The following is a 24,899-nucleotide window of genomic DNA, read 5'->3' as shown; positions in this document are numbered from 1 at the left end:
GCCAATGCGGAAGAAAGGTTCGGTAAGAATATTCAGGGGATGAAGGTGGCCTGCTGGGAACCCGGATAATTTCTTACGGCGCTGGCACAAGTCACAAAACGCTGCCGTTTTGTTTGACTGACTTATAATCGGTGTCGGGCATGCGCATGAGTGCGCGGAACACTGAGATGGTTATCCAACCGACTCGTTATTTTTCTGTTCCCTCTAACCGTTCCCAGAACCGCTAAACTGTCCGTTACCGGAACAGGTTCAAAATGGTGCCTTCAATTCGTCCCGTTTCAGGTTCAGTTTCAAATTTACGGAAACTATACGGGTTGTGTTCGATTTCGTTTCCGAGCAGAAATTGAAGTTCGGCTCTGGTTTTCGGTTCTGTTCCGGTTCGTGTTCGACACGCTCGTTGTAAGTGTGGAATCAGGTCGTATTCCCGGCTTTTGAGAAGCTTTCGGAAATGGTGCGAAAGGTCAATGAACCACGCAATGACCCCGGATGCGTCACGAAACATGCGAACAAATTTGTGGATTGTGCGACGGGTGGGATTTACAAGATCCCTATGGCGTGCACGTTGGGCTAACTGCTTGTTGCTCTAGTAAGGTGGGGCCTGGACACTTTTTTTACCATTGTCCTAGGCGCAGGTGCTCGCCGAAATCTATGCAAGCGCGAATATATTCTTGACTTCGTTTTCTCAAATGAATAGGGAGGTTTTTGAGGTCTTCATGATAAGCATGGTGCAGGGGGCACGAAAATTGAGTGAGTACACTGTCTCATGAGCACAGACAATGAATGGGTGACTGGCGTCTACACATGTGAAGAAAGGGCATGTCCTGGATTATGTGTGGGCACTGTGGCTGTGCTTTAATTACGAAATGATGATAAGAGCTAGTGTGGAGATTGGAGCGTCTTGTTTACACGAGCGAAGCTTTATTTTTTCTTACTGCTTTTGGCTATACGCGTGTTTCCTCTTTTGTTAAAGCATTAACGGTGTTGTAGTCTAGCGTGTGTTTTGTCTCTTCCTTTCTTCGTACAGTGTCACGTTCTCTGTCAGTTTGAGTTCATTAGCTACTTAAGACGTTGCGACGGTCTTCTGTTCAGTGAAAATGAGGGCTGTAGCTAGACTCATGCAGTTCTAGGAATGTTTGTTTTTATGCAGCCATGCAGAGAAGCCCTGCTTGGTGAGGCCGAATCTTCAATGAAGAGCCCGATGCAAGCTGTGCCTTTGGAGCACAAAATACGCCCCGTACGGCGGCGCTTGAGTGCGACTCCAGTCTCAGCCACACCAGTTGCCAAATACGGGGAAAGCACTTTCCGCAGAATACTGCCTCGTCCAGAACCTCGTGTTGAGCCTTCGCAAGCACAGTCCGTGGAAGAAACCCGCATCTTATTTATTGCACCGTCCACGTACACTTTCGCATCTTCAACCTCATCACCCTCGGTTGTAATGGCAGTGAACGGTGTTCGGCCAAGGGTAGCAACTTGTGCTACCCGTGCTCCAGTGCCGGCACTTCACGTCGTGCCAGGTGGCATTGGCCGTAAGCCACAACCATTTCAGTTTCTCCACCACCCTGGACAGTTGACATCGACAAGGCCTCAAGTGCAGCCTCTACCAATCACTGGTTGGACAGCCCCGTCCATTCGAGTAAGCTCTCCGACACTCATTTTATCTCCAACTGAAGCCCTGCAAACCTCCTACTTGACAATTCCCGAACCTGCACCTCTTGACTTTGCAGCAGTTTCCCCTCCGGAATGTAATCTGGAGGTTCCTCAGAGTCGTTCAATAGTACCTGGTTGGAATAATAACGCTACCAATGAAAACTCAAGCTGCATCAACATATCAGCACTGATGTCTTTAGTAGCACAACGATCTTCACAATGTATCCCAGAATTACCTAATGTACAAGTAAGGCGAGCAATTTCAATTTCAACAACAAAGACTGCGTCATCAACTCTAAAGACAGCTGAAAGCACAAGACAGGTAGGAACTTCGAGGGTGCAGGTTTCGCAGTCATTTGAAGCTAAACAGCAGGTGACAGTGCCTTGTTTGGCATTGCCCCGGACGGCTGCACATAGAGGGGTTGAGGTATCGCCGCCTGCTGCCAGAAATACTAGAGACATAGTTACAAGGCAGTGCACTTCGGAATCTCAAATGCAGGCTCGTCAGCAACGTTTTGAAAAGGCTTCAGTGCCACTGCCTAAGATTCTTGGAAAGCGCAAGATGCCGCCTGCCTCATTGCCACAAACAGAATGTGGCATGAGGTCAACCAACTTTAAGTCAACTTCTGCCGTACCGTTGCACCAAACAAGTGGTGTCGTGTCAGTGCAAACGCTGGAAGCAAGAACGAAACAGTTGTTTGAAGAAAACCAACAATCAACACAGCAGCACTTACCGGCTTCGAAGTGCACCAACTCACAGCCTGATGTGAGCTTCAGCTCATGTGTCTCTATGATGCAAAGGATGGAACCACGGACAGACAGCGCAGGGCAGTGGAGAACACGTGACCGGACCTTATTACCCCAGGAGACTTGCGGGACACTGTCTGTGTCAGGAAATGAGGTACGCTAGCGTGTCTTTCCATGAGCCTTTTTATTCGATTTAACTTTGAATTTCCCACCCTTTAAACGGGCTCCACACTTCCGTCTTTCAGCTAGGGTTATACCGTTCACTACGCTACTAGAAGGAAGTGCTTTCCCAACCACGATCCGAACTTTGCACATATTTTGCAGTATCGTCATCTGATGCATGATGCTGTGCTAGTCGCTTCATTTATTTGTAGTGTTGATGCAGTGACTACATTTGACAGCTTTTCTTGTTCTTGTTCATTGGAATAGCTTTATTAATAGTGAAAATGCTACTTTCTACATTGTTATTGTGATCTGAGGTGATTACAAAGAGTAACGCGCTGATGCTACACAGGCGATGAAACGGGCTATAGTGTATGGCTCCAGAGTAGTTTTGACCACCTGAGTACCTTTAACATACCTCGAAATCTCGAAAACACAGGCGTTTTCGTTTTTTGCCTCCAAGAGAAAAGCGGCCGCCTCGGCCGGGAATGGAACCCGCGTGCTCGGGCTCTGCAGCACAAAGCCTTGGCAACTGAGCCACCAGGTTGGGGACATTCTTTAGGGATAGCTGATGGGTCAGCTATTATTTCCCCAACCATTGATTATGTTTTACGTAGGAATGTCTCAGAATGCAAGTGTTTAGGTCTCACATTCTGAAACGGGGTGCTAAACAAGTGAAGGCTCAGAAAATGAGAAAAACGACAAAGATAGGTTGGCTAGATTGTGGACAATGTCAACTAACAGAAAGGTGTTGCTACTAGCCTAAAGTAGCCATGTCAAATGACGCCGTGGAAGAGGGAAAATGCCTTTCCGCTAACAATGCTACAATGCCTCTGGGTATCAAACATCTGATGTAAAGTGCTAAACAGCTGTTCCTGTACAAGAGGCGCTGTGGTAGTCGTACCTATGTACCAGGAGTAATACCATGTTGCTTATTACGGCATTCATTTTTTTCTTGCAGCTAAGGACACCTGTTAAAACCATGTCAAGTTCTGGAATAGATGTGGTCCGAGCTACACCAGTTCCGGCCTCTAAAGGAACAGCAAATCTTTGCTCATCAGAAAACAGTCACAATGCCAATTGCGCCGAACTAGTGAGAAGCAGTGCTTCACGACTGGGTGCAGAAAATGCAGCTGCACTAATTTTGGCTCCCGTTGGAACAGCCGATAATTGTCTTTCAAGGAACTGTGACAGTGCCAATTGTGTTCAAGAGGTGCGTGGTAGTGGTTCAGGAGAGTTCCTACAAAATACAGTGAACTTTGCCCCAGGGTGTGTAAGCAGCCCGGCTGGTGCGGCTGCCTGGTTCAGGTGTGCCAAAGGCAAGAAGCCACAGCGTGCAGAAACATGGAGCAGTGCCCCACTGTGGGTGCGAACTCAAAGAGATCTGGGGCACATGAATGACAAAACCAGTTTAGACCCCTCGGCTTTGCATTCCGACCCCGTATCATGGAGCCGACGGTCGTTTTCTGACCTTGCCATGGGAACAACGGCCCTTGAGAAAATTTTCCGCTTACTTCCACTTCCTTCCCTCTGCAGGTAAGCTTTAAATGTGACGCATGTGTTAAACACACCACAGGAAAGAAAAATCCTGGCAGAAGTCATAGTGAAGATACAGCAGAACACTTCTGAGTTTCTGGCTTTCTCTAATGTGGAATCCAGAAGCTTGTGGCTTGCGGTTTGTGCCGCACTTGCTGGTGAAAACAGGTGCAAGCTCTATGCAAGCTCAGCCCACGTACATCATGTCCCAGAGAATGTACTTTCCATCGTCTGTTACTCTGCAACTGCAAGCCCCTCGTAGCCCTATGTGTGATTGGTCCTAGTCACTGCTACAGTGCCTAGTAATTATTGAGTACGTGAAAATAACTACTGCAAGAATGAGGCGCTGCAGGAAAGGCTACTATGCCCAAATACAAGACTAACAAATTTTTTATATTTTGTTATCCATTATGTTGAAGACGTCGCAATTAGTGTTCCTGTAATCTGTCTTCAGTAGTCAAGCATTTTGCCTGATGATTTTTAGTTCTGTTCAGCGGCCCCTGGCGTACTTAACTTGAGCAGTTGAGGCACACAAGACATTAGTACTCGGGAAGGCGTTATCCTCCCTCACACCTGTGGCAAGATGTTTGGGTTCCTTGTGTAAATAACTAAAAGAAAACTGGAATATATCACCAGCTACGTATTGAGGCTAACCGCTAAGCTAATGATAAAAAGCAAATGCTTTGTTTTTACCACCTAGCCATTTTGTATCCCGTGTAAAGACCTGGATGCGTCATGAAGTATGTAAGCTCGCCAATGAGCTACTGATTAGAGGCAAATGCCTTATTTTGCCCCAGCTGGCCACTTTTGATATCAAATAAATACCTGGATGCCTCATAAGGCATTCAGGCTTAGCAATGAGCATCATATAAAAAGCAAATTCCCTGTTTCTCATCCCATGGCCGCTATTGCCTTCAAATAAAAACATGTATGCTTCATAAAGAATTGAGGCTCACCAATCAGCTACTGATATGAAGCAAATGCGCCGTTTTGTTATCACTTGACTAATTATACCAAATAAAGGAACATTAGGGCTCATAGACTACGTGTTCTAATGTTGGCTTTATAAACACAAATATATCACTTAATAATCAACTGGCGGTGAGATGGTGCAGATATATAAATTTACACCATGCAATAAAAAAGGGCTAAGCCAAAATCGTTCAGTTTTGCTTCTCAAGTTCACGTGCCCAGAAGCCCTCTTTCTGGGATGAGTAATTAGTTTTCGCATATTCGAGACATAACGCTGATATAGTTGGGTACCAATGCAAGCCGCTGTGGTAGAGTTCATCATTTTTCAGGAATCGGCACAAATTTGTTGTAGTTATGACTCCTTTAATACTTGAAGTATAAATAATTGATTTGTTATTTCATTGATTGCTTGATGTATAATCTGATACACTACTACTGGTAGGTGCCAGTTTATGCGTATGCGTCAGTTAGCTAGGCAGCAGCGTTGGGTATGGGAATGGTCCCACTTAGGCTTAAAGGTTTGTTTTCTGATCGTCAACCAGCCGCCATTGGTTGGCGAACTGAGTAGGGTTTCTTTTGGGTACTGGTTGTGCGTTGCAGAAAAATTTATAGCGCGTGCAGAGGAGGACAAGAAAACCAACATCAAGAAGCGCCTATTTCAACTAATTTTTATTCGGAAGACGCATGCGGTATGAATGTTTCCCAATGCAACACGAGTTGCCCGAGAAACCGAACTCGTGGTTGTGGACATATATTTTAGAAGGTAACCCTAGCCTGTGCCATGCTCATGCTGTCTCTTAAAGGAGCCATGAAGAGAAAATGCAAGTTGGTTTTATTCGAAAGATTTCGTGTTTTATAGTGCCCCCAGCCCTTGTCCGGATACAAACGATGCTTTATTCACTGAGAAATTAAACAATTTAGGTTAAAATTTTGATTTTCCCGCTCAATCGTGCGTTTCGTGGCCCCAAGTGACATCACGGGAACCGACCGCTCTGCAGCCTAGAGTACCTTCATTCACGCATCCGCCGTACAGGGTAGAGACACGTAACGCTGGCGCCGCCATGTTCGGTTGCTCGCTCGCCGCCGAAGCAAGTCATTGTGTCAAAACCGCGCTAAAATTATCGCCGCAACGCGATTTACTGAAGAAGTTTGAATCATATTGTCTGTTTCGCGTTGCTAGGTCTCGTGGGAAACGAAAAGAATAACGCGTTGAGCCCGTTGGCCCAATTGCGGCGGCACGGGACCGTTCAAAGGTTGTCTCCACCCTGTACAGCGGTGTGGTTTGTTCCCGCGTTTCTTTACGTTCCGTAACCTAGATGGCGCCACCATACCGTGGCAAGCGTTTGGTTTGTTTTTGCCCGCATTTAAACCTGGCTTGTTTTTGTTCTGGGAGAAAATATTCGTTCCCTGAAACAGTGCTCGCTCGACAAATGGGGTCACGTAAGACACCGTTCCTTGCGTCAATCGGCCAGTGTCGTCTGAGACAACCCCAAGCCCCGTAGTGCTGTGCAGCTAAACCAAAGCATGCTGTGCGCAGTACGAGCAGCAGAACGCATCAGTACTTCTGTGTTTACATGTGCTTTCGTAACTTCCACTGTTTGTCCCATCATTCTTATTGCTTTGTAAAGAATGTGCCCTAAATTTAAGCGCAAATCGCTCGTTCGTCTAGTTTGTAAGCTCTACCTAATTTGCGTCTGCTTCTGCCAGCCTCCGCCAATCGCAGAGCTTAGCCCATGTGACATCACAGGTTCTGTTGCGGGAAATGAGCTGGTGGGTCGCATGACCATTCCCGTTTTTCCTAATTATGTAGCTTATTTGAGCGAAGTTTACGTTAAAAGTGGTGTCAGTATGATTCTAACGACACAATCTTTTGAATGAACCAAACTTGTGTTTTCTCTTCATGGCTCCTTTAAGTACCTCTCGCTCTGCTTCCCTTTGCTGCCTATCGAACTTTGGGCAAGCGAGTTTTAAAAATATTACAGTTGAAATGGGGGGGGGGGGGGGCGGAGGCGGGTTCGCCAGAGAGGCTGTATGAATTAGACTTCAGGGATTTCCCACGTAACCTGTATAGTAAGCCAAGTAGTTATTTCGCACAAAGTCTTATGGTGTTGTCGGTAGATGTGAGTGGGAATCACATTTACCAGTGCCCCTTCATTGGTACTACATGTATTGTGTGGTGGAATTACCTATGCTGCTGTTTTTAACCTTAATGTTGTAAATGTAGGTGGAACCTAGTGTCTCAAGTTTGGTTGGGACCAAGAACTTTACAGTTTTATAAATTGAATGCACTAAACTGTGTTACAATCGATGTGCGAGAATGCGTGAAAAACTGTAAAAATGCATACTCAAATACTTGAAACAAATCAGTAAAAATTCATACTCAACTACTTGACACGCGTTCTATATTGGCTTAGTTTAGTAAAACGTTGCATTTAGAAAACAAATTGTAAAAGTTATTTTTCCAAAATATGGCTTGAAGTTGTGCTCACCCTGGAAGCTTTGCTCGAGGGTTAATTACCTTTGAACAGAACAACACACATGCACGTACAAGTGTATTCACGCATAAACATGGGTCACATGCATGAGTCCCACATGCATATGCGGGAACGCGTGCACACGCATTTTGGCTGACAAAACTCTGAGCCTAGCGCCCCAAGCAGCCTGAATACCTGACGCTTTTCGGGAAGAGTCTGATATAACTGCAATTTTATTCCATATTCACAGGGCTGCCCAGGTTTGCAAGGCATGGAACATTGTTGCAAATTCTCCTTTCTTGGTAAGTGAAAGCAAAATGTTTTTTGTTATAGTTTAAGATTATAAGGATATAGTTTTCATAAAAATATGCGACACAGATTATCTGGCACTGATCATTTATCGCAGCAATATTACGAAGCGTTCACTTTCTGCTAGAATTTTAGTGTTCTGAATTTTGGCTATCAATCAGATGACGTTTTTGTTGAATGTTTTTTGTAGATAGATCGCAATAGATTAGTTTAGAAGGTACGTTTTACTTGGCACTGTGTGTAGAGTGGTTCTGTCGTTGGTTTGTCATCAGCAGCTTTGTTTACATTTGCTCCTTCTATCTCAGCACCTATGTGCCTCTGCGAGAGTAGTGGGATAAAAACGGGTTCTTCCCCGCTGTATGCCCATGCTTGGGGAGTTGCAGCTTTGGCATTTAAGAGGGCGACAATCGGTGTAGCGCACAGGAGAAATCTTTTTTGAGCACCGCCCCTGCACTTCTCCTCAGAAGTGACAGGTTCCCTCCCGATGAATGATACCTGAGGGAGGGTGCTTGAGCTATATATAGCACAGTGAGTACATCAATGGGTTTTTATGTGACAACACAGCGCTCAAACAGCAAAATTTGCGATGAATATTGTGACGGTAACGTAATGGGTTAAGCAGACAATTTCAACGGCCCTTGAAACACGTTTCTAGAAGGCGAGGTAACAGGAATCACTACCGTTCCCAATTCACCAGGTAGACTAACGGAGGACGATATAAAGAAATGTATGCGTGCTGTTCAGTTTCACAGTTTGAAATGTGTAAACGTTGTATAAGCAGGCCTAGTTTTTATAAGCATCACTGGTTATGTATTCTATATGATTACTGAGGTAAACTTTCAACTAAGAAAAATACCGAGATGCTTAAACAACTGGACTGGCTCGTAACGTATGGCAAACAGTGTACTCATTTGGGGTCAGATCTGTACACTACGAAGTAAACATTAGGTGCTTAGCATTATCCGTGTTAACCTTCGTTTCTCAAGAACGATACCACCCTGACCTTGGTAAATCCGTCTGGAGCGTACGTATATCTGCAGAATCTGTTATTGCTGTATAAATACGCAGTCATCTGCAAACAGGCGGACGTTTGAGGCTATATTATTAGTTATAATATTTTAGTATATCAAAAACAGTGAAGTGCCGAGGACTGATTTTCGTCGTCCACCGGACTTAACAGACGTGCGATTAGGTGCAAGATTCTTGAGTTTGATTGATTGAAAGCCATATTTTGAAATTTTTTGATTCACTGTTTCCTCCGGCTGTCAAGGGGAAGGGTGGGAGCTTCAGCAGTAAGCACGTACTCGGCACATGGTCGAAAGGTTCGTAATAATGAATGAGGATGACATAAAAGTCAAGTGAAGGAAACAATTAACAATAAAGCTTGGTCAGCAGCTCGGTCACTAGCTTGTATTTTGCAGTTTAACTTATGTAATATATTATTTGACGAAAAATTCATAGCGCATAAAAACAAGGACAGAGAAGAGGAGAGACAACACGGAGCGCACTTTCAACTAACTTTATTTGGAAGTCACGTACAAATATATACCCCCACACTTATCGCATCCCCCTCCCCTCTAACGCCCACGTGTTGCAGCCTTGCCAAGGAATTCTGACTCCTTATCAGACAGATTTAGAGACGCCACGCTCACACACGTGGAGCCAGCCCTAAGAATCATTTCTGCCTCCATAATCTCGCGTACAAGCTGTTCCCTATGCCTGGCTCGGACAACGCAAGATTCGAACAGTGGCACGCAGCCGCAGTCATGACAATGAACCGACAGATGGCCATCCCGGTGGTTGCTAACATTTAATCTATGCTCCCTTAACCTGTCGTTAAGGCAACGTCCGGTCTGGCCGATATACTGTCTCCCGCATGACAGCGGCACCTCGTACACAACTCCCACCGCGCATTCCACAAAGGGCGTGCGATGCTGTTTTCCACACAACACCGGCCCTTTGCGGTACGGGTTAGTCATACTGCACAGTCGATTCATTTTGTTAGGAGCAGATAGTACCACTCTCACATTTATCCGACCGGCTATCTTCTTGAGACGGTGCGATGTGTTGTGCAAGTACGGAATTACGGCTACTTTTTTCTTTTCTGTATTCTCCGACAGGCACTTTTCAACGTTTAAGTTCTTGAGAGAACCCTCAGCTACAGAAACAAGAACAGCCGCAGGGTACCCAGCTGCCAGTAGGCGTTCCGATTGTTCCTTAAAACTACTCTGTATGGTATGCCAGCAGGATCTACTCAGGGCGTTCTTAAAACACATACTGGCAATGCCTCGTTTCGTCAATTTAGAATGCGCCGAATGATAGGGTAGCAGAGGCTTGTTTGCCCGGGGATGATAAGACCAACACACATGCTGCTCAGATAGCGTTAGGGAGATATCAAGAAATTGTAGCACCTTGTTATGTGGAACTTCGTGCGTTAATTCCAACGGGTTAAAACATTGCCGAAACACGTTTAAAAGCTTATCAACTGCCTCAGGGAATTTAGCAACGTTGTTGTCAAAGAGAACTAAAAAATCATCAACGTACCTAAAAATCTTTACAACGTGCAGACCCTCTAGGCGGTCTGCGAGGCATCTGTCAAGGTGGGATAGAAACAAATTGCTTAAAACCGGCGCCAAACATGACCCTATGCATACCCCTTGTTTCTGGACATAATATTTTTCATCCCATTCGGCGATGGTTGACTGCAAATAGAAGCCTAACAACTCCAAAAATCCAACAACCGTGACATTTGCAGAATTCTGAAATCGCACGGCTCCAAAACAATCAATGCTTTCCTCAACGCAATTCATGAGCATCTCTTGAGGCAACGAATAGTACAAGTCTTTGATATCTACCGAGCAAGCTAGGAAGCCTTTGTCAAAATTCTGTTTTAGGAAATCTATGATTTCATCTGAATTCTTTACCATGAAAGGGTCGTTAATATTTAAAAGGTTAAGATTCTCCTGCAGAAACAGTGCGACTGTCTTCTGCCAGGTACCATTTTCCGAAATAATCACTCTCAACGGGCACCCTTCCTTGTGGCTTTTAGCAGTGAACATGACTCTTAGAGAACCCGACTTGCTTTTCTCGACGCTTTTTGCTAGCCGACTCAGATTCAATTTGCTGCACAATCTCTGGCCCTCTGATTTCAGCTTACTCAACGAAACATTATTGCGCGGACGTAAAACAGAAGTGATAGCCTCAAGGGCTTTTTCTCCAAAATGCGCTTTCGTCAGTACAACAAACCCACCTTCCTTGTCAGCTGGGAGCACTGCAAGGCTACGTTCCCTCAGCGTAGCCGCCACTTTCGCTATAGGCACACTCGACACAACACTACTGTTCCTCATTAGCACATCTACGCCTTCTGAAAGGCATCTGTCCACCTCCGCTTCTGGGGCATATCTTGAGACCTGCCGAACGAGTGACAGCAGCTCCGGAGCTTTCATTTTCGGCTCCACGGCAAACTTCGGTCCCAGGCTTAGCACGTCCCGGAGGTCATCCGACAGTTCCGCATCCCCGACAGTCTTCACGACGCACCTTTGTCCTGTGGGTCTCTTGGGTAGGTCCGCACGTAGCTGCTGCAGCACCTGCTGCCAAAGGAATTCCGTGCTGCTGTCCACAATGGCGAAGAACGAGCGCAAGGCCCTGTTCCCACCCGGTGTCTCCATTGGATCTTGAAGGCATGTGGTCAGAAGACGTCTGTAGATGCGTGCACGATGTAGCCATTCTGACCTGAGTATTCTGCTCATTCGCGCACAATGTCCCGTAGAAGGTGCGACACCACCTAACGCCCATTTCACTTCTTGTGGAACGAGTCTGTGTCGGATACAAAACGACAGTGCCCGAGCTCGGCAGTTGGCGTTGGCAACGAGGGAGGCGATGTAGCATGGGTCAATGGAGGAACACAAAGAGCCCGATGTATAAGAAATATAGTTCACGAGTACGGATTTCTGGGCTAGTTGGTGATGCTTTGACGAAAAATTCATAGCGCATAAAAACAAGGACAGAGAAGAGGAGAGACAACACGGAGCGAACTTTCAACTAACTTTATTTGGAAGTCACGTACAAATATATACCCCCACACTTATCGCATCCCCCTCCCCTCTAACGCCCACGTGTTGCAGCCTTGCCAAGGAATTCTGACTCCTTATCAGACAGATTTAGAGACGCCACGCTCACACACGTGGAGCCAGCCCTAAGAATCATTTCTGCCTCCATAATCTCGCGTACAAGCTGTTCCCTATGCCTGGCTCGGACAACGCAAGATTCGAACAGTGGCACGCAGCCGCAGTCATGACAATGAACCGACAGATGGCCATCCCGGTGGTTGCTAACATTTAATCTATGCTCCCTTAACCTGTCGTTAAGGCAACGTCCGGTCTGGCCGATATACTGTCTCCCGCATGACATTGACCCATGCTACATCGCCTCCCTCGTTGCCAACGCCAACTGCCGAGCTCGGGCACTGTCGTTTTGTATCCGACACAGACTCGTTCCACAAGAAGTGAAATGGGCGTTAGGTGGTGTCGCACCTTCTACGGGACATTGTGCGCGAATGAGCAGAATACTCAGGTCAGAATGGCTACATCGTGCACGCATCTACAGACGTCTTCTGACCACATGCCTTCAAGATCCAATGGAGACACCGGGTGGGAACAGGGCCTTGCGCTCGTTCTTCGCCATTGTGGACAGCAGCACGGAATTCCTTTGGCAGCAGGTGCTGCAGCAGCTACGTGCGGACCTACCCAAGAGACCCACAGGACAAAGGTGCGTCGTGAAGACTGTCGGGGATGCGGAACTGTCGGATGACCTCCGGGACGTGCTAAGCCTGGGACCGAAGTTTGCCGTGGAGCCGAAAATGAAAGCTCCGGAGCTGCTGTCACTCGTTCGGCAGGTCTCAAGATATGCCCCAGAAGCGGAGGTGGACAGATGCCTTTCAGAAGGCGTAGATGTGCTAATGAGGAACAGTAGTGTTGTGTCGAGTGTGCCTATAGCGAAAGTGGCGGCTACGCTGAGGGAACGTAGCCTTGCAGTGCTCCCAGCTGACAAGGAAGGTGGGTTTGTTGTACTGACGAAAGCGCATTTTGGAGAAAAAGCCCTTGAGGCTATCACTTCTGTTTTACGTCCGCGCAATAATGTTTCGTTGAGTAAGCTGAAATCAGAGGGCCGGAGATTGTGCAGCAAATTGAATCTGAGTCGGCTAGCAAAAAGCGTCGAGAAAAGCAAGTCGGGTTCTCTAAGAGTCATGTTCACTGCTAAAAGCCACAAGGAAGGGTGCCCGTTGAGAGTGATTATTTCGGAAAATGGTACCTGGCAGAAGACAGTCGCACTGTTTCTGCAGGAGAATCTTAACCTTTTAAATATTAACGACCCTTTCATGGTAAAGAATTCAGATGAAATCATAGATTTCCTAAAACAGAATTTTGACAAAGGCTTCCTAGCTTGCTCGGTAGATATCAAAGACTTGTACTATTCGTTGCCTCAAGAGATGCTCATGAATTGCGTTGAGGAAAGCATTGATTGTTTTGGAGCCGTGCGATTTCAGAATTCTGCAAATGTCACGGTTGTTGGATTTTTGGAGTTGTTAGGCTTCTATTTGCAGTCAACCATCGCCGAATGGGATGAAAAATATTATGTCCAGAAACAAGGGGTATGCATAGGGTCATGTTTGGCGCCGGTTTTAAGCAATTTGTTTCTATCCCACCTTGACAGATGCCTCGCAGACCGCCTAGAGGGTCTGCACGTTGTAAAGATTTTTAGGTACGTTGATGATTTTTTAGTTCTCTTTGACAACAACGTTGCTAAATTCCCTGAGGCAGTTGATAAGCTTTTAAACGTGTTTCGGCAATGTTTTAACCCGTTGGAATTAACGCACGAAGTTCCACATAACAAGGTGCTACAATTTCTTGATATCTCCCTAACGCTATCTGAGCAGCATGTGTGTTGGTCTTATCATCCCCGGGCAAACAAGCCTCTGCTACCCTATCATTCGGCGCATTCTAAATTGACGAAACGAGGCATTGCCAGTATGTGTTTTAAGAACGCCCTGAGTAGATCCTGCTGGCATACCATACAGAGTAGTTTTAAGGAACAATCGGAACGCCTACTGGCAGCTGGGTACCCTGCGGCTGTTCTTGTTTCTGTAGCTGAGGGTTCTCTCAAGAACTTAAACGTTGAAAAGTGCCTGTCGGAGAATACAGAAAAGAAAAAAGTAGCCGTAATTCCGTACTTGCACAACACATCGCACCGTCTCAAGAAGATAGCCGGTCGGATAAATGTGAGAGTGGTACTATCTGCTCCTAACAAAATGAATCGACTGTGCAGTATGACTAACCCGTACCGCAAAGGGCCGGTGTTGTGTGGAAAACAGCATCGCACGCCCTTTGTGGAATGCGCGGTGGGAGTTGTGTACGAGGTGCCGCTGTCATGCGGGAGACAGTATATCGGCCAGACCGGACGTTGCCTTAACGACAGGTTAAGGGAGCATAGATTAAATGTTAGCAACCACCGGGATGGCCATCTGTCGGTTCATTGTCATGACTGCGGCTGCGTGCCACTGTTCGAATCTTGCGTTGTCCGAGCCAGGCATAGGGAACAGCTTGTACGCGAGATTATGGAGGCAGAAATGATTCTTAGGGCTGGCTCCACGTGTGTGAGCGTGGCGTCTCTAAATCTGTCTGATAAGGAGTCAGAATTCCTTGGCAAGGCTGCAACACGTGGGCGTTAGAGGGGAGGGGGATGCGATAAGTGTGGGGGTATATATTTGTACGTGACTTCCAAATAAAGTTAGTTGAAAGTGCGCTCCGTGTTGTCTCTCCTCTTCTCTGTCCTTGTTTTTATGCGCTATGAATTTTTCGTCAAAGCATCACCAACTAGCCCAGAAATCCGTACTCGTGATATTATTTGAATCTTCGGCACAAGTATAGAGCTTTGTTTATCTGCAATGCGTAGCAAAGGAAAGCATCGTTTCCCACAGTTGCTTCAACTGCTGTTGTGTAAAATGCAGTTTCATACCACTGTATCTCACGGTTGCTGATTTGAACAATTTCGTGGTTAAGATTGACTTCGTTGTCCATGCAAAGGTTTTAGAGGTTACACACGCTCGCCATCTGCTAAGGGTCTTGCAGACTTGCAATTGTGTCATCTTAACCGATGTAGGCAAATCTTTGGGGTGGATGGTACCCGAGAAAATTATTCTTCTCAGATGCATTTTTGTAATTCTAAAATGATCATCAGGGCCGACTCATGGAGCGTGTTGGGTATCAGAGGGAAGTTTGAGTGATGCATTAGTAGCTTTCAAAAGCAGGGGGTGGGGGTTCTCGCCTGCAGAAGCACTTATTTTTAGTGGGTGATTATTTTGTTGAATGCTCGAAAACTGCACTGTGTGATTTTTTTCGTCTAATGTGCTTAGAGCCGTTTGACAGCGCCTACAAAAGTAGAACACCATTTAGTTGAAGAGATGAAGGAAGGACAACGTTCCTTGTGCAAAAGAACTCTTCTCGGTGCTTGTCGAATGAGCGATGTTCTTGTTTTGCAGTTGCTAAAGGTACATAATCAGTCTTAACCACGTCTGGCAGCGCATTTCCTGTTTCATCACCCCTGATTTGCTCCAACTGGAATAGGTACCTTAAGGGAACCTTATTCTTCCACCGTAATGCCTGACGTAGCCCGACATCAATGTCTTTATTGTGGACGATGCATCGGAAGGCCTGTGGTGTGTGAAGCTTTTAGATTTTAAGGGTCACCCTTAAGGCTGTGGTGATGTTTAAGTCCGCATTCAATATTTGGATTAGGTTTGATTCGGGACACTTTTTTGTGGTAAAAATACATGTCCCCTGTTTTGCCATTTTTGTTGAGGCTTTTTGGAGGTTTGCATTTTTCGTACGGTTATAATTAAGAGCGATATTTTTGTTTCTGGTTTTTGGCCAGTGCAAGAAAATTGACTTTAGGCATGTCCGTGTTCTGAACTGGAAGGTCTGTATAAGGAAACTGCACCGTGTGGGCCCTGAGGATCTGGTGAGTTGATTGATAATCTATTGTCATCGCATGAGCATTTAGTCCATTTCTGCTTCACTCTCACAGCAGAAAAATTATGCATCTAGATACGCTCTGTCAGGGCGTCAGAAGTGTTAAGCGAACAAGTCTCTACTTGCTGCTATGGTGCACAAAGAAATGACACTCGCACTAGTTTTGTTTACGTCGTCTAGTTAAGAGCAACACCACAACTGTAGTTGTCGTCAGTGCACTGCTTAAAAATGGCCATACTGGCATTGTGCAATCAAATATGCAGACAGGTTGAGAGAGGAGAAGCTTTGAGTTCATTCTGTGTCTGCCCTTTTTCCGCAAAGCTGGCGTTTCCACTGAAAATGCACAACGCTGCCCAAATAATTTTCAATAGTAGTTTTATGGGGCGTCATGAAGAGGGCATCTCTTGACTAGGTTTGGGCATATTGGCCTGCTCTACCAGCAAGAATATCAATTGCTTGTTGGTGTAGTTCCTTTGAAGACGCTGTAATCATGTCTACCAGACCTTTTTTACAAGAATTTTAGTTGAGCGTTTTTGTTTTCTTTCCACTTTCTGAGCGGATTAATGACGTAGTTTATTTTGCGTATTGGCTAATCCAAAATATCTGCTCATAGTTAGAAATAGTCCCGATCTATTAAGTGAAGATGGATGACCTTCGAAGAAGGACTAGTCGACGGTGTTTACGAAGCAAACCACGTTTGTTTATAATTTGCGATTAAACGTACCTCCTAGCCATTAGGCTGAATAAAACTTCAAATGACTCGAGGTTTATTCTAGGAAGAAACATGGGGTGGTCTAACTTCCTCCCGCGTCCTAGGATTTTTAATGTCTGTATAACGCACTGCGCAATCCGCTCGATTAGTGGATTCACCTGACAGGTCGCATTCGGCTGTTTGATGTCCACGTGTGCGCCTCCCACCAGCACAAGGGATATGTCGTCAGTAGAGGCCGGCATTTTAGCGATAAAAAAGTGCGTTTTAGGCGCCAAAAAACTGGCACCAAAAACAGCGTTTAAGGCTTCTATCGTAGGAAAAAATAGGCACCACAAATATTTACATAGGTGGAAATAATTTCAAATGCAGACATGCCCGACCTGCATGTGTGACACGAAAACCAAAATTTGTATAGCTAATGGCGGCACATCGGTGCCAACCATTCAACTTAGCCCTTCAATTGTCCAAAATAAAAAACGCTGAACCAAAGGCGATCCACCGCTTGAATTCAACAAGCGCCCTGCTCACATTCATATTCTTTGGCTACTGGCACTTGCTCGAGTGTCGCATACGGGCACACAGGCGGGATAAAGAATACTTCAGAGCTAGAAATAATACTTTTAAAGAGCGCTATACTCGGGTGGAGGTTGAGGCAGGCAAATGGACATTCAGTGTATCATTCCGCCGAAACGATTGCCACAGACGTCAGCGCGAACGCGTTTCAAAATGCTCCCAGTAAGGCAAGCTTTGTGCCGCGCGGAGGAATAGCTGGCTGCGGTGATGACGTGCAGTGGGAATTTCCGTTGTCGTCCGTCAGTTGTTCTTGAGTGTAGTTGATGTCTGCGTGACGCAATTCAATTGCAGCGCAACAGAAACAGAGAGAAATATTAAACGTAAGACGGACTACGACTTCAGCATATTTCTCAAATACGATGATGTTCAAATGTAACAATCAATACGTGCCAACATTCTTAGGTACACTTCCACCCACTTAAAAGAAGTTTTTAAATAGCAGTTTAGCACGGAAACAGAGTTTTGATGCAAAAGCACGTTTGAGAGGCAATAGGCAGTGGAAAGGTTAAGGTGTAAGAAAATGCAGTTGCGCAATGACGCTTTGCTGTTGACTTTTCAGCGTGGGAGGGATCTGCTCACAGTGTTCGATGCTCAATGGTATCGTCGATAATCCAGTTGTATTTCATTATGTTCATTGAAACAGGGATGTGACTGCTCATGCTGGAAAAGTAATGTTTGAAAAGCACGTGGTGGAATTCAAGAATCACTGTGAAAATAGGGGCAACAATAGAAACTACCACCATCTCCAGAGCTTTTATTAGAAGTTGTGGCCCTTTTCCCTTAAAATACGCGTGCCATTCTACTGGTGCTAGCCGTTGTTTTCCGCAGTTGTTTTGACTAGAGGACCAGGTTGAACCCTATAGAATTCAGAACAGACAACGTGAAGAAAGATGTCACACTGCACCCGAAAGCGAAACTTGAGGCTAGTGCTCATATAGATGCTGACATAAAAAAGGCACTGACAATAGTCATTTATGGCCATTCAGTGGCATATAGGCAAAAACGCCAAAGTAAGCTGAATGGCGAAGTAAGCATTTATGGGCTCTATTAAAACACCATAACAGGCCTTCTAAGCTTCTAGTTTAGTCTCATATCCGTAGGAATGATACGGACCCAAGAAACAAAATAGGTATTTGCCTAAAATTCGCTGTGGTCATCAGTACGGGCACAAAACCTATAGACCTTATGCAAAAACTGGCGCCCTCTTGCGGGAACCGCGTGCGCTTTCGCCATGTTGGGGTATTCCCGGATCTCCGGATACCGCTGAGTACATAATAGCCCGGGGTTAGCGACGCACACGTCGGCATTTATCGTTGTCCAAGATGCCCAAATACTGCCGTGTAACTTACTGTGCACAAATATGATACGAGGACGACCACGGAAATAGCGTACACATCATATTTTCTTTTAATTTCTTAACGGAAGCATGACTCGAGCCCTACGTGAAGTCGCTTGCGGGTGTCGACTTCCCTTCGCGCAGTAATATTATAGCTAGATCGCATGCATAGTCACGAAACGAATAATATGTGCGGGACTAAGATCCCAAAATGAGCTATTTTCTAGCCCTGTATTTGCCGCGGAGCACTCCTGCCTGCTGGTAGTTATGGCGCACTGCATCGGTCAGCACGTACCTTATCGTGCGGGTAGAGTTTTGAGTCCGCCGTTCGTGCTTTAAGCGCCCGCATTTTATTTTTATTCTGGACGTTCGGTAGGCTTTTATAGAAGTACTACGCATTGTTTCGTTTGCCAAACGTTACAGGAAATAAGGGATCCGCGAGAGTTGCAACCTTCACGTAGCGCAATGAGTAGCGCAAGTAACGTAGGTAGTAATTCCGTGTGTCGGTCATTTACCGCTCGTCGCCTGCTGATCGACGGTAGCCTATTTTCGCAAGATCAAATTTTTCGAGCGGAATTTTCTAAGCGGTAGTTTGCACCCAGTTTTGTTCCCCACGGCGCGAGCAAAGGACGCTCAGCTGTCGCCGCGAGGTACGCGCTCACGAGCGATCGGCATTTTCTCGCTTTTGAAGGTTCTCGCAGTTTTTTTTTTCTAAAGCCTTCGCCTGTGCTAGGGACGCTCGGCGGTCACCGTGAGGCACGCTCTCACCAGCGCTCGGTAATTTATTGGTAATTTAATTATTCATTGGCAACTTATTGGTAATTTATTGGCAATGTTTAACGCGTTACACGCCACACACATTACGCGCTACACATCACGGCCAGCTACAACAGCTCCGCTGTTGAAAAATTCTAGGTATGCAATTTGTTTTGTAAAGTGTTTTTTTTTCTTTTGCAGGTTTCCTCTGCATCCCAGAGGATCGTTAGCGTATCGCGAGTGCCCCCTCCCCCATTTCAACCTCATGACAACCTGCAAGTTTCGAAGCGTTTCAGGAATGACCTCCTGAGAAACCCGCAGGATGCGAACCAACACGGATGCGCTTTCCAATGTTTGCGTTCTCAAAGCCAAAAAAAAAAGAAGAAATGCGACAGCCTCCAACAGCTTCCCTGCCGGTGCCTCCCCGACTGTTTTTTTGATGCATAATGCGTATTTACGAAGTCGCCCGCAAATGTGGGCAACAGAGAAAGGTCCACAGATCACTCGTCACTCATTTTGCTGCGCCTAAATCTGAATATAAAAGGATCGCCAAGCCGAGAAAGCCCCTCACACGCTCCGTAGCAAGCAATCCCGCGACCGCCAGCCCCCAACATGGCGTCGCGTGCTCGTTTCGTTTTTCTTCCGGTAGATGGCGGCACTTTTGCATAAGGTCTATAGATTCCATAGATTCGCGTGCATGCCCCTTCTCCCTATCCTCCAGACTCCGCACGAGCACGCACAAACCGAGATCCGCCTATGCGCGCCTGTTTAAGCGTGAGGTATGGCAGGAAATAACAGTGGTAAAAGAGGGGTCGACTTTTGCGAAAAGGAACGCGGGAGCGGCGCTGAGTTAAGCAGGATTGACTAGTATTAAAACATGCGGGAGGGGTGTTAGACATACACTACTTTGCAGGAAAAACTAATTCAAAAGAACGCAGAAGGAATGTTGAAAAAAGACGGAATAAGTTTGAAAAAGCTGTAACAATGGGTGCAGATATTTTGATTGTTGGTCCTCGGAAAGAAACTGGTTCTCTGGTTTTTTTACCCCACAAAGTTAGCCTACCCACTGAAGCCACCTTTTCTAAATAACAGAATAACCAGCCCGCAACACTTGGATGCTTCACAATAGGTTCCCTTTTTAACAGAAGAAACAGTACTTGTATTGCTGAGCCACATGGCATTTACTCACTTGGAAACACACTCCGCAAACAAAAAAAAAAACACAATTACACATTGTCCTTACAGAACCATCAAGCTTTGTCATGATATTAGGACCACAGATTTCAAGCAGACACATGCTGCTGAGGTGACCTAATAGGCGTTAATGTCTGCGTATGCTCCCAGCTTGGAAATTATGGTGAGCTGGGAGCCTGGAGGCTGCAGAAGTTTGCTCAATATTATAGGTGACCAGGGTGCTACTACAGCTGCACTCTAGCATGATGTAGACGTTTTTCACGTCCATTAATAGGGCATCAAATCGCCCATACAAAAGGAACTCACACAATCTTGGCAAGAAACAAGGGACACACGAAGAAGCAACAAACTGTAGATAAAAAAAAACTGCACGAGAAAAGCCATTCAAAAGAAATACACAACAACTGCAGAGGTACCCTTCCGCAGGTTAAAATCTGTGACACACGTGGTAAACATTCACTGCTTGTAATTGACGCAGCAACATCACGATGTGAAAAGAGCGAGGAATGGCCTCAGTATTATGTTCTGCTTGAGTGTTTTGCTTGTGACGATTGCTAGAAAGCGGTGTCCTTTGTTAACTTTGCAAGTACTTCATCCCATTACACCCTTCACGTTTTCTAGTAGATGAACCCAGGGTAAGAAATCAGTGCATCGTAAGTGAGATTTGAAAACATTATAAAAGACGGAGGGTCCCATGGCTGCCTTTTAGACCTTGGGAAACTCACTGTCCTTTTGTGTGCAAGGAGCGTTCCTTTAAGCCCTTTGTATTTTACAACCTTCCCGTATTTTGTCATGTAGCATTACGACCACCTCTCCCCATTTGGACTGGGCCTCTTACAGCCTACCAATAATCACATTTAATGAGCACTTCACCTTCATGCCATCCTTTCCTGCACAAAAGCACCACACTTGGCCTACTTGATATTATTGATTTGGAACTGTATGCCCTGTGTTGTTTTTGTAAATAACAACACAATTATCACCAAGTTACATGCCTGATAGTTTTTACCCGCATTTTTTATTCAGTTGGTCAAGTAGGGAAATTTCCTTTATACTTTTTCTTCCTTTTTTTTCGTGGAGATCCTGGAGGGAGAAACCGTGGACCATTTGCGACGTTATGCTGGAAAGCTGCTCACGGTGAAACGGGTGTCGCTGGAGGTGAACCCGTTCCAGCTCGCCTTCGTGTCCTCCTTGTTTCCTGCACTCAACAGTCTCCAAGCCGTGGTATCTTGCCAGAGGTAAGCTATATTTGCCCTTGAGGTGGTGGCTGCTTGTCATCATTTTTCGGAAGTAACATTATTAAGCAATATTGTAGGATTAGGAACTGAAGAAGAGTTGGCGCTTGAGCCGGTTGGTACATAACTTAAATGTGTCACAATGTACCGCAAAATGTACCTCAAAAGGCAGCGAAATAATCCGGAAAAAGCGAGGACGAGACAAACCCAAGTGCTTACTAACAACCAAATGATTTATTGCATCAGGGCGCCAGTTTTACACATTCTGGGCGACCACCAAAAAACAAGGAAGAAAGAAGGAGCGGTAGGGGAGGAGGGACAAAAAAAACCGCACCATAATAATGTCTTTAAAAAATGAACAGCAGTGATGACAGGAGACAGGTGGCACCGGACGAACGGACGAAACCAGCACCAAACCGAACAGGGAATCAATCTTGGATTTTTTCTAGGTTGAGTTGAAGCCCTGAGAGCTGACGTCGGACACCTTCGTGTACTTCAAAATAAGATTTTTAGATCTAGAACTAACATTTACTAATACCCACGTGTGTTGGGAATAAGCCACCCGCTCTCAAAAGCACCTTCTCCCGTACTCATCATACCACTCGAAACTTGTGAAGGGAGGCAAAGCAAAATATTGCCTGGGGGCGGCCATAAAACGGTCATGCGAGCATTCAGTCGAGGCAAGCTTGAATTCACAGGCCTGTAGGCTGGCCGAGGCGGGATTCCCAAGCCAAACTTTAAAATGTGTGGCTGATCACTTCTTGTTAAGGTCACTACTGCCAACAAAGGCAGTCGAGAACCGCCGGATGTGGCAAGAATTACCGCGGCAGCGATCCCTTATGTACATAATGTTTCGCACAATATCAACAAAAGTATTTGGAAGAGCGCGCGTTCGCGTTGTTTTCACCACGCCGAACAATCTTACACGCTGTGCAGAAAAGTTAATTACAAGCACAGTCCAGCTATTACCTCTGAAAAGAAACATGCTCGGCCTTATGTTGAGTGCAAATCTCAAGAGGTGTACAACATCCCACTAAATTGCAAAAAGTGCTACACAGGCCAGTCGGGCCGTTTCATCAACGACCGTTTGCGTGCACATGTCAATGTCCTCAATGGGTCTGTTTCCGCGCATCTTGATGCGCATTGCAAAAGTTGTGGCTGAGCGCCGTTTGTTCTCAAAATGCAGTATACTGCGTCGCTATCGGTAGCAGAAGGCACGCGATATTTACGAGGCTTTTTGCATTGCTCAGCCCGATGAAGATTGTATTAGTACACTGAGGGGTTTCGATCATCGAGGAGCACATTCACTGTCTCCAAATTTGAAGCGTGAGTCCTGTCACCATTGCTATGCGTTTTCTAGGGATCAATTTGGTGCGGCTTTTTTTGTTCCTCTTTCCGTACCCGGACCACCTATCGTTTGCTGCGGAAGTTTGCAATTCAGAATAATGAAATATAAATGTACAGATACACTCTGTTTTCCCGAAGGAATCCGAGCAGGGGGCCATGATGTGGACCTTGTATCCACGCCATGAAATCGGGCGCGCGTCCGGGGCGTTGGCGGCAGGAGGCGATGTGCAGAAGGCGTAGTCTTCGCAGGGCAGGGCAGATTCACACCAAATTAAGGAGTAGGGTAAAAAGGGCACCTGTAGTTAAACGGGGCATGGCACTGAGTTGGCCAGAACCTCGTTACAGACGGCGTAAGGGTGACTCCCAGGCGAAGACATCGGACCAGGACCTCAGCTTGGCGAGACAGCCCGCCATGGAGATTCGTGCCACGTGGGGGGTATGATTCCTTATTGTTTTTGGTACTCGACCAACATGCTTAAAACTGGCACCCCGATGCAATAAATCATTTGGTTGTTAATAAGCGCTTATGTTTGTCTCATCTTCTCTTCGTCTCGTTCATTGCTCTGCCCTCTACTCCAAAAGTAGGAATAGGGCTTTTGTGTGTATTTGTGTAGATTGAGTGAATTCCCGAGCAATTCAGACTTTTAAATGGCAAAATGCGTGATGCAACAGGCAGGGCGTTAGGGTATTCCTCAATGGACACCGAGTAAGAGAACGGTTTTCTTGCTTGCATGCTCATATGTGTGTGAGTGCGTAATTAGTACCTTTTTCGATGCTATCTTCGGTCGTTTTGCATAAAACTGTTCTAACATGAACCCTTAAATGGATGGATTGATTGTAGGGTTTAACGCGCCGACGCAGGCGATGAGGCGCGCCGTAGTGGAGGGCTCCGGATTAATTTTGACCAACTGGGGATCTTTATCGTGCGCCGAAATCTTGTACACACGGGCGTTTTTGCTTTTCGCCTCCATCAGAAAAGCGGCTGCCGCGGCCGGTAATCGAACCCGCGACCTCGTGCTCAGCAGCGCAACGCCTTAGCCACTGAGCCACCGCGGCGGGTCCTTAAATGAATGGAATCTCCACAGATTGAGTGTGATGCAGGTTGAATTGGAATAACGAAGATAATGCGGTATTTGGAAGAAAAGAGATGGTTTTCGTAATTCAGGTTCCACCGATGTAGTTTATGGTGCGAAATTTTGGCGATGTGGAAGAAGACGTCCAAGATAGTGAAATGGAATTAACAAGAAGCCAGATGCAGCATCCGCCTATGCGCCTTGTAATTCGCTCATAAATCACATTTTATTTGATTACTATTCAAGGAGTATTTGAAGGGGCTGGCACACACAAGAAAAAGCGGAAAACGCAATTCAGCACGATACGAGGTAATTCAATACAGGTTCAAAACGGTTTAAGGAGAGGTTATCACATTGGTTGCATTAAACCGCCATAGAACTGTGTTGCAGTATGCAAAAAATGGAGATAAAAGTGGCGCTAGACGTATGTATGCCCTAAACGTGTTGTGAAAGACCGGAACGGCGATAGATGCATTCCAGGGCACCCTAATGCATAGTGACTGAGTGAGTTGTCAAAAGGACTGTAAAAATGCAGACTACAAATATAGTCTACACAATGCAGACTACACAATGCAGGCAATACAGTGTTAGATTTTGCTTTCACCGCTGATATCCCCAATCATACAGCGAGTTTTTGAAGGGATTCAGGTTTTTCTTAATATATTTTTTGCGGATGGGAGTGGATGGGTGTTCTAATTTTGTTGTGAAGAGCGCTACACTAGTAGTTTCGTATTTTGAAGGGTGTGACACTTTTGCTTGCAGATGAATTAGTGAGAAATCTGTGTTGTCAAGCTTACAT

General features: G+C 45.8%; 1 protein-coding gene across 1 annotated transcript in view; it reads left to right on the top strand.

Annotated features, from left to right (window-relative positions):
* The first annotated feature begins 7,796 nt into the window (after positions 1-7,796).
* Positions 7,797-24,899, top strand: part of LOC144145456 (uncharacterized) — a 32,340-nt gene continuing 15,237 nt past the window's right edge. Inside the window, exons 1-3 of the mRNA XM_077677078.1 lie at positions 7,797-7,840; positions 15,777-15,863; positions 21,526-21,683. The gene's annotated coding sequence lies outside the window, so the exon portion shown is untranslated. The remainder of the gene's footprint in view (positions 7,841-15,776; positions 15,864-21,525; positions 21,684-24,899) is intronic.

This window comes from Haemaphysalis longicornis, unplaced genomic scaffold, assembly GCF_048455015.1.
Source record: "Haemaphysalis longicornis isolate Haplotype H1 unplaced genomic scaffold, Haemaphysalis longicornis Haplotype H1 scaffold_7, whole genome shotgun sequence".
Lineage (NCBI taxonomy): Eukaryota > Metazoa > Arthropoda > Arachnida > Ixodida > Ixodidae > Haemaphysalis > Haemaphysalis longicornis.
This window is presented reverse-complemented; position numbering and strand designations above follow the sequence as displayed.